General features: G+C 43.4%; 1 long non-coding RNA gene across 1 annotated transcript; it reads left to right on the top strand.

Moving 5' to 3' along the window:
* The first annotated feature begins 6428 nt into the window (after positions 1-6428).
* On the top strand, positions 6429-9230 carry LOC123452003. Its single transcript, XR_006632547.1, has 4 exons — positions 6429-6631; positions 6723-7395; positions 7890-8048; positions 9003-9230. It is a non-coding gene; the product is annotated as an uncharacterized LOC123452003 (long non-coding RNA).
* The last annotated feature ends 225 nt before the right edge of the window (positions 9231-9455 follow it).

Raw genomic sequence — 9455 nt, 5'->3', positions numbered from 1 at the left:
TCTCCTTTACTTTGTGGACAAAGAATCTTGTCGGAGGTCTCGTACCTCTCAACAAGGGCACGAGCATGAAATCACAATTTCATCTCTTTAGAACATCACTTATGTTCCGTGACGTTTCAAAACGTCTTCGGTGCCTTGCTTCTAAGCCATTAAGTATTTTGCACTGAACTATCGTGTAGTCATCAGAAACGTGTATGTCGGATGTTCACAGCATCCACAGATGACGCTCGAGGTGCAGCACACCGAGTGGTGCATTCAGGACATAAGCCTTCTGTGCAGCAATGAGGACAATCCTCTTCAAAGTTTTCTACTATCAACTTTCAACTAAATTTTCTCTAGGAACATATAAAAACAGTAGAGCTATAGCGCAAGCTACATCGTAATTCGCAAAGATCATTAGACTAAGCTCATGACAATTAGTTCAATTAATCATATTACTTAAGAACTCCCACTCAAAAAGTACATCTCTCTAGTCATTTGAGTGGTACATGATCCAAATCCACTATCTCAAGTCTGATCATCACGTGAGTCGAGAATAGTTTCAGTGGTAAGCATCTCTATGCTAATCATATCAACTATATGATTCATGCTCGACCTTTCGGTCTCATGTGTTCCGAGGCCATGTCTGCACATGCTAGGCTCGTCAAGCTTAACCCGAGTGTTCTGCGTGCGCAACTGTTTTGCGCCCGTTGTATGTGAACGTTGAGTCTATCACACCCGATCATCACGTGGTGTCTCGAAACGACGAACTGTAGCAACGGTGCACAGTCGGGGAGAACACAATTTCGTCTTGAAATTTTAGTGAGAGATCACCTCATAATGCTACCGTCGTTCTAAGCAAAATAAGGTGCATAAAAGGATTAACATCACATGCAATTCATAAGTGACATGATATGGCCATCATCACGTGCTTCTTGATCTCCATCACCAAAGCACCGGCACGATCTTCTTGTCACCGGCGCCACACCATGATCATCCATCAACGTGTTGCCATCGGGGTTGTCGTGCTACTTATGCTATTACTACTAAAGCTACATCCTAGCAAAATAGTAAACGCATCTGCAAGCACAAACGTTAGTATAAAGACAACCCTATGGCTCCTGCCGGTTGCCGTGCCATCGACATGCAAGTCGATATTTCTATTACAACATGATCATCTCATACATCCAATATATCACATCACATCGTTGGCCATATCACATCACAATCATACCCTGCAAAAACAAGTTAGACGTCCTCTAATTTTGTTGTTGCAAGTTTTATGTGGTGACCAAGGGTATCTAGTAGGATCGGATCTTACTTACGGAAACACCACAACGGAGATATATGAGTTGCTATTTAACCTCATCCAAGGACCTCCTCGGTCAAATCCGATTCAACTAAAGTTGGAGAAACCGTCACTTGCCAGTCATCTTTGAGCAAAGGGGGTTACTCGTAACGATGAAACCAGTCTCTCGTAAGCGTACGAGTAATGTCGGTCCAAGCCGCTTCAATCCAACAATACCGCGGAATCAAGAAAAGACTAGGGCAGCAAAGCGCACATCACCGCCCACAAAACCTTTTGTGTTCTACTCGAGAAGACATCTACGCATGAACCTAGCTCATGATGCCACTGATGGGGAACGTCGCATGGGAAACAAAATTTTTCCTACGCGCACGAAGACATATCATGGTGATGTCCATCTACGAGAGGGGACGAGTGATCTACGTACCCTTGTAGATCGTACAGCAGAAGCGTTAGAGAACGCGGTTGATGTAGTGGAACGTCCTCACGTCCCTCGATCCGCCCCGCGAACAATCCCGCGATCAGTCCCACGATCTAGTACCGAACGGACGTCACCTCCGCGTTCAGCACACGTACAGCTCGACGATGATCTCGGCCTTCTTGATCCAGCAAGAGAGACGGAGAGGTAGAAGAGTTCTCCGGCAGCGTGACGGCGCTCCGGAGGTTGGTGATGATCTTGTCTCAGCAGGGCTCCGCCCGAGCTCCGCAGAAACGCGATCTAGAGGAAAAACTATGGAGGTATGTGGTCGGGCAGCCGTGAGAAAGTCGTCTCAAATCAGCCCTAATTGCTCCATATATATAGGAGGAGGGAGGGGGGCCTTGCCTTGGGGTCCAAGGACCCCCCAAGGAGTCGGCCGAGCCAAGGGGGGGAGGACTCCCCCCCCCCCAAACCGAGTTGGACTTGGTTTGGTGGGAGGAGTCCCCCTCCCTTCCCACCTCCTTCCTTTTTTTTCCTTTCCTCTTGATTTTTCTTCTCTTGGCGCATTGGGAACTTGTGGGCTGTCCCACCAGCCCACTAAGGGCTGGTGTGCCTCCCCCAATGCCTATGGGCTTCCCCGGGGTGGGTTGCCCCCCCTGGTGAACTCCCGTAACCCATTCGTCATTCCCGGTACATTTCCGGTAACTCCGAAAACCTTCCGGTAATCAAATGAGGTCATCCTATATATCAATCTTCGTTTCCGGACCATTCCGGAAACCCTCGTGACGTCCGTGATCTCATCAGGGACTCCGAACAACATTCGGTAACCAACCATATAACTCAAATACGCATAAAACAACGTCGAACCTTAAGTGTGCAGACCCTACGGGTTCGAGAACTATGTAGACATGACCCGAGAGACTCCTCGGTCAATATCCAATAGCGGGACCTGGATGCCCATATTGGATCCTACATATTCCACGAAGATCTTATCGTTTGAACCTCAGAGCCAAGGATACGTATAATCCCGTATGTCATTCCCTTTGTCCTTCGGTATGTTACTTGCCCGAGATTCGATCGTCAGTATCCGCATACCTATTTCAATCTCGTTTACCGGCAAGTCTCTTTACTCGTTCCGTAATACAAGATCCCGCAACTTACACTAAGTTACATTGCTTGCAAGGCTTGTGTGTGATGTTGTATTACCGAGTGGGCCCCGAGATACCTCTCCGTCACACGGAGTGACAAATCCCAGTCTTGATCCATACTAACTCAACTAACACCTTTGGAGATACCTGTAGAGCATCTTTATAGTCACCCAGTTACGTTGCGACGTTTGATACACACAAAGCATTCCTCCGGTGTCAGTGAGTTATATGATCTCATGGTCATAGGAATAAATACTTGACACACAGAAAACAGTAGCAACAAAATGACACGATCAACATGCTACGTCTATTAGTTTGGGTCTAGTCCATCACATGATTCTCCTAATGATGTGATCCCGTTATCAAGTGACAACACTTGCCTATGGCCAGGAAACCTTGACCATCTTTGATCAACGAGCTAGTCAACTAGAGGCTTACTAGGGACTGTGTTTTGTCTATGTATCCACACAAGTATTGTGTTTCCAATCAATACAATTATAGAATGGATAATAAACGATTATCATGAACTAAGAAATATAATAATAACTAATTTATTATTGCCTCTAGGGCATATTTCCAACACCGAGATGTAAAAGGCTTGTTTTTTAGGCGTTAGGGTTGTGTGGGGTCAAATCGTCGTTAGGTTGCAGCTCGAGGACGAGTTGCATGTCCAGGTGGGGTGTAGTGTTAGAGTACGTAATGGGTCTGGGCCCGTTAGTCTTAGGGTTTGCTTAGGGGTCAAGTAAGCCTTACTTGGGAGTCAAGTAAACCTCTCTATATATGGAGAGGAGATGTATCAATCTAAGGAGGCAAGAATTAAGAAGGAAAACCCTTTTCCCTCTTTCCCGGCCGTGGTAAAGGACCCCACGTCCGGCTCTCTCACGCCCTCGCAGCTCTCTCTCTCGCTCGCTCAAACCCTAGCAACCATAACAGTTGTTGAGTATGAAAATCCTATGAAGCTCATGGAAATTAAAGTATCTCTCTTCTGGTAGGTGTTCAAGGACAGTTGGTCTTACACACAACATATAAACCTAAAAGAGGTTGTCCATTATGTGTGTTTACTTGATGCAGTTTTCTGTGAGATATATACAAGCGGGTTTAGAAATAAGCTTGCTTGCCTACAAACTAGGATGCTGCCATTTTCATTTGTTTCTTGGACTTCTTATTATCATATCGCTGTTGCGAGAAATGGGAAGAAACTCCAGTTATACCTTTTGTTCATTGATCATTATGCTCCCCAAAATTACTGAAGCTAAACATGGCCTCTTAGTACAAAATTCCTTTGTTCGGTAGATCTAAAAGGATCAATGAGATGAACTTCATGTATCTAACACTGCTTGATATATTATGCTAACAAGTTTGATTAGTAATATATCATATATATATACTCATAAATATTTTTTATATTTAGAATTTTTATATATTTACATGATCAATTAATGTCATAACTTTTTTTGAGCGGTAATGTCATAACAATGTTATTATTTAAAAATTTCACCATATAAGATAAATGGCCCATCTAGAATATATGAATTCATTCATCTTAAACATTTTTTTGCGTATATTTCATTTATCCATTGATATAGTTTGTTTTCCACCCAAGCAATATGATTGGTAATTAAGTACGTAAGATTAAAACAGATGTAAATATTACACAATTATTATAAAAATTATTTGATGACAATCAAAACGTGCGTTGCACGTGCAAGCTTACTAGTACTAATAAAAGCACGAGAAAGCAGATCCAACTTGCAATCTGGAGCGTCTAATCACTTAATCAATGGACTAAATACTCTGTTAACGAAATCCTCGTCGCTAACGAAAGATTCCTCGTCGTTAACGAAAAGAAAACTCGCCACGAACTGCCCCCTCTGGCCCCGCTCGCCCGAAGAAAAAAAAATCCCCCGCTCACCGACGCCCTCGCCCCGCTCCGCGCGCGCCCCGCACGGCCGCCGCTCGCCCCGCTCGCCCCGCGCCGCGCACGCCCCGCACGGCCGACGCCCCCGCCCCACTCGCCCTGCACCACCGGCCGGAGAGAGAGAGAGAGAGAGATGACGACGGCGGCGCGGCCGACGTGGGCGCCGGCGAAGGGCGGGAACGAGCAGGGGGGAACGCGCATCTTCGGGCCCTCCGGGAAGTACTCCTCCCGCGACCTCGCCGCCCACACCTCCCTCAAGCCCAGGTACAAATCCAATCGCCGGTCCGCCCCGCGCTCCGATTCCGGTTCCGGTTCCATGCCCATGATTGTTCGACAGATGGCCATCGCTACCTGTGTGTACATACCATGGGAAGGGGCTCCTTCCTCGTAATTTCCTTCCTAATCCCGACCGCAGGTTCGCCGTTTCGCCGATTTCAGTTTCCGGGATCCCCGATGGCGAGACACAGTCAGATACTCAGTATGCGGCGCCGCTTTGCTCTCCGCCTTCAGGCGCTAGACATGCACATACACCTCGCCAGTTAGCCAGCCTAATTTCAGACGAGTCCATATCACACCATTGGGTCATCGCTCAACACCCTACCACCATAGCCGATCCTATTATCCAAGGTATATTATATTACATAGTGTTCTCTGATCCCTACTCCGTATACGTTTAGTACCGATTAAGTAATTTATCTGTCTTTATTTATTTATTGTTGTTGTGGAGGAAGATGAAGAAATTGATGGGAATTCCAAATCCGAACAAGAGGGAAATGTTAACATCAACATCCATGATAAAACTTCTGATAGTACAGTTATTTCAATAGGTTCACATGCATAGTTTTGCATTTTATGAATGAAAAATTATTAAATTGACTTTGATAGATGGTGTAATGTCTATTATGAGGATTTTCGAGTATGTCAAGGAAGTCGATTTTTATCCCAATGCCTCTATTGCTTACCATCTAATTTAGAACGCATGAACGGTCGCATCTCGGTTGAAATAAGTTTTCAGAGTTAAAAGTATCGAATAACTATTTGAGACCAACAATAATTCAAGACACTTTAAATGGTTTGACAACATGACGGATGACATTGACACCCATCATAAGTGACTTTGCATCAAGGGTTAGGTCCGTACAGCCTGACAAGCCTGAAAGCACACTCGGATTACATGCTTTCATGCGTTGAGCCGACTTGCTTGCTGTTAATATCCATCTTATTTGAGCTATCACCCAGAAATTTCAATCTATTGTGCTGAATCTACTTCTTCAGATAATGTAGAAAATGGGCCTCACCCTCCCCCAGGAAAGACAGGTGCCAAGTACATTATCAGGGAAGATAGCCAGAGGCTGGATCTTCGTTATGTGAAGAAAAGTAGTGATCAGCATCTGGAGCTGGGTTACAAGGTCAGTAACAGTAGCCATTGTTGCAGCATCTACCTACTGTTTTAATGGAGACATCACAAAAACTGCCCATTATTTTAGCCTCACCCGTTTTGTGCTCGACTTCTGATCTCAGGTGGAAAGGCACCTCATTGATGGAGATTTTGTTCTTTTCAACCGGCAGCCCAGTCTTCACAAAATGTCTATCATGGGGCATCGCATCAAAATCATGCCTTACTCAACTTTCCGCCTCAACTTGTCAGTCACATCACATCGCCATACAATGCAGATTTTGATGGGGATGAAATGAATATGCATGTTCCCCAGTCATTTGAAACCAGAGCTGAGGTTTTAGAGTTGATGATGGTGCCAAAGTGTATTGTCTCACCTCAAGCGAATAGACCTGTTATGGGTATTGTCCAAGACACACTTCTTGGCTGTCGAAAAATTACCAAAAGGGATACTCTCATCGAAAAGGTGAACTAATACTCTCCTTAAGTAACACCTTCAATAGTGGTATTCTCTCTGTAGTTTTGTAGCTTAATTAATGTTGTGAAATATCTCCCAGGATGTATTCATGAACATCTTAATGTAGTGGGAAGATTTTGATTGGAAGGTCCCTGCCCCTGCTATTTTGAAACCAAGGCCAATTTGGACTGGCAAACAAGTTTTCAACTTGATTATCCCCAAGCAAATCAATTTAATTAGATTTTCAGCCTGGCATGACGCTGATGCTGAAAAAGAACATACAATTGCCCACTAGACATACTTTGCTAATGGTACGTAAAGAAGAGATGATCAGTTGAGCACCAATCACATGGAGAATTTATTTATTTTTTATTTTGCTTCAGCAGAGAATGCATTTATTTAATCATTTAACATAAGAAATACCTTTAGTAGTATTCTGTATTCAAAATATCTAGCCGAGTCTGAGGAGGACGTGGCGCTTGCCGTCGCCCAGGCCCAGGCGCTCTCCAGCGGACAGGGACCGCCCAAGCAGCAGGCCCCTGCTCTTTCCGATGCTGCCGATTCGGACTAATTGGGTTCCCTACCACCATCCCTGGCCGGAAGCAAGATGTGAGGATGAGGGGACAGAAGCAAGATGTGAGGATCAGGGGACGCTATGTCGCCTCCATCTGTGGCCTTCTTCTTGGCATGTACTGGTTGTACATGCTCTGCTTCCTTTACTCCCACCTTTCGGCCTCGACGCCTCTGCATATTTCTCCATCACTCTCTTGCAGGTACTCACTCCACCACTCCTCTGCTTTGAGTTAATCCACAAGTTTTTCATCCTTGCTTGTGTAGATTATTGTTGAAATCCAACAAGGCCACTCTGGAAAATTATTTCCCTTTTATGATTTGTTGTCTACATAATAATTTCTTTCTCAAATACAGTTGTGTTGTGTGATTTGCTATGCAAGCTATATATGGATAAATTGCAGGGGAGATACAATTGTGCTGGATTGTTCTAGACATGCATCACATAATTTTCTCACATTTGGAGCTTATGTTGCTTTGAATTTGGTGTTGGTTCACTTTTTGTTTGGGATGATTTCCAATTTTACTTATAGCTCAAATTCTTATTGTTTTTCTGAACTCCTTTTTTGTTTGAGTGATGTTGTTTTCTCTTCATGTATGTGCTGAGAATTCTGATAGGAGAGTGACTAAATTCTTCAGTATTACATTTGTATTATTACATGCCAATTTTCCAATTACTAATTTGACTCTCTTTGAGGTATCTACTTCCTCAACAAGTGAGCATGCCTGCATTTATCACTTGTGCATACGAAACATAAAGGCACATACAAACCCCCTGCTCAGGAGCTCCTCCGCTCCAGGAGTATAAGCATGACTACAAACAGGAGTAGTTAATTTTACTGTATAGCAAATTAAGGTTAGTTAATTTTGGAGTATACTCCCAAGACCAAGCACTTAATTTACTCCTGTAGAGCAAATTAATCAAGCATGTTAATCGAGCATGCAAACACATAAGACAAGCAAAAATTATTGAAATTATTGCTTCTGTAAGCTAGCTCAACTAGAATATTTACTGAAATTTTTAGATTGACTTATATAGTTACTGAAATAAGAATAGTTAGGGTGCTAAGGTAATTACTGCTGTGTGGTTTTTACTACTAAATAATTGTAACCCCGGAGATTTTACATTATTTCTTCAGCTAGGCCGCTGTGCCGTTTCTTCCTGTTGGATTTCGACGACGGTCAGAAGACGCATGGTCCGTGGTCAGACCCGCCTCTGTTCACCTGGTCAATTTCTTCATAGATCACGACATTCTTCCTCCCATGAAATACACTAGCTTAATAAGGCACGGCAATCGGGTTGCTCCACTCACTCATCTTCTACTCCCTCTGTTCCTAAATATAAGTCTTTCTAGAGATTTCACTAGGTGACTACATACGAAGCAAAATGAGTGAATCTACATTTTAAAATATGTCTTTATGCATCCGTATGTAGTCCTCTAATGTAATCTCTAAAAAGACTTATATTTAGGAACGGAGGGAGTAGCAGGTAGTAGATACATGAAACAAATTACTGCTGTGTGCCCAAGGTAAATGTAATTTTTCTGCATGTACACCTGTATGCGGCGCGCAGCAGCTATGTTGTTGATGTTCATAGACAAGCTGTAGAATCACAGTACAGAGGCCGAACCGGCACGAGCTTAAATTTCTGTTAGACTAGCATAACTAAAATAAAACTAGCATAATATTTCTGTGGACCCGAATCACAATACCTGAATATAACTAGCATAATATTTCTGTTAGACTGAAAGTTTGGCTGCTTAATTCTGCAATTGATATTTATGCAATTTGTTTTTCCATCACCTGACAGGGTTCTTTGAAGGAGATAAGTTCAAAGGCAACTGGTGTGACATATACCATCACTGGTGTTATAGAGGAAGTTGCTGACACCAAGCTTAAAATAACTGAGCTTCCTGTCCGCCGCTGGACTACAGATTACAAAGAGTTTCTTGAATCCATGTGTCCTATTCCTATCAAGGAAAAGGAAAAGAGCAAGCACAAGAACAAGGAAAAGAAGAAGGACAAGGAAAAGGAAAAGAGCAAGGAACCGCCATTGTTAGAGGTACTCCATCGGGTCACTGTTATAAGATGATTTAGATATTTTAACATGGACTGAAATGATGAACTAACACTCTAAATGTGCCCACATAGATCCCATTCAGAAAAAAGTTAGAACGTCTTGTAATATTGAAGTAGGGAATAGTTAATAGTACAAATAGTTCATTCTCTTGGGTTCCAGATGTTTTGACTTTCTTGAACCGCA

The sequence above is a fragment of the Hordeum vulgare genome, chromosome 1H (assembly GCF_904849725.1).
Source record: "Hordeum vulgare subsp. vulgare chromosome 1H, MorexV3_pseudomolecules_assembly, whole genome shotgun sequence".
In the NCBI taxonomy this organism is placed as follows: Eukaryota; Viridiplantae; Streptophyta; class Magnoliopsida; order Poales; family Poaceae; genus Hordeum; species Hordeum vulgare.
The sequence above is the reverse complement of the archived record's forward strand: the minus strand, read 5'-3'. Positions and strand labels throughout refer to the sequence as shown.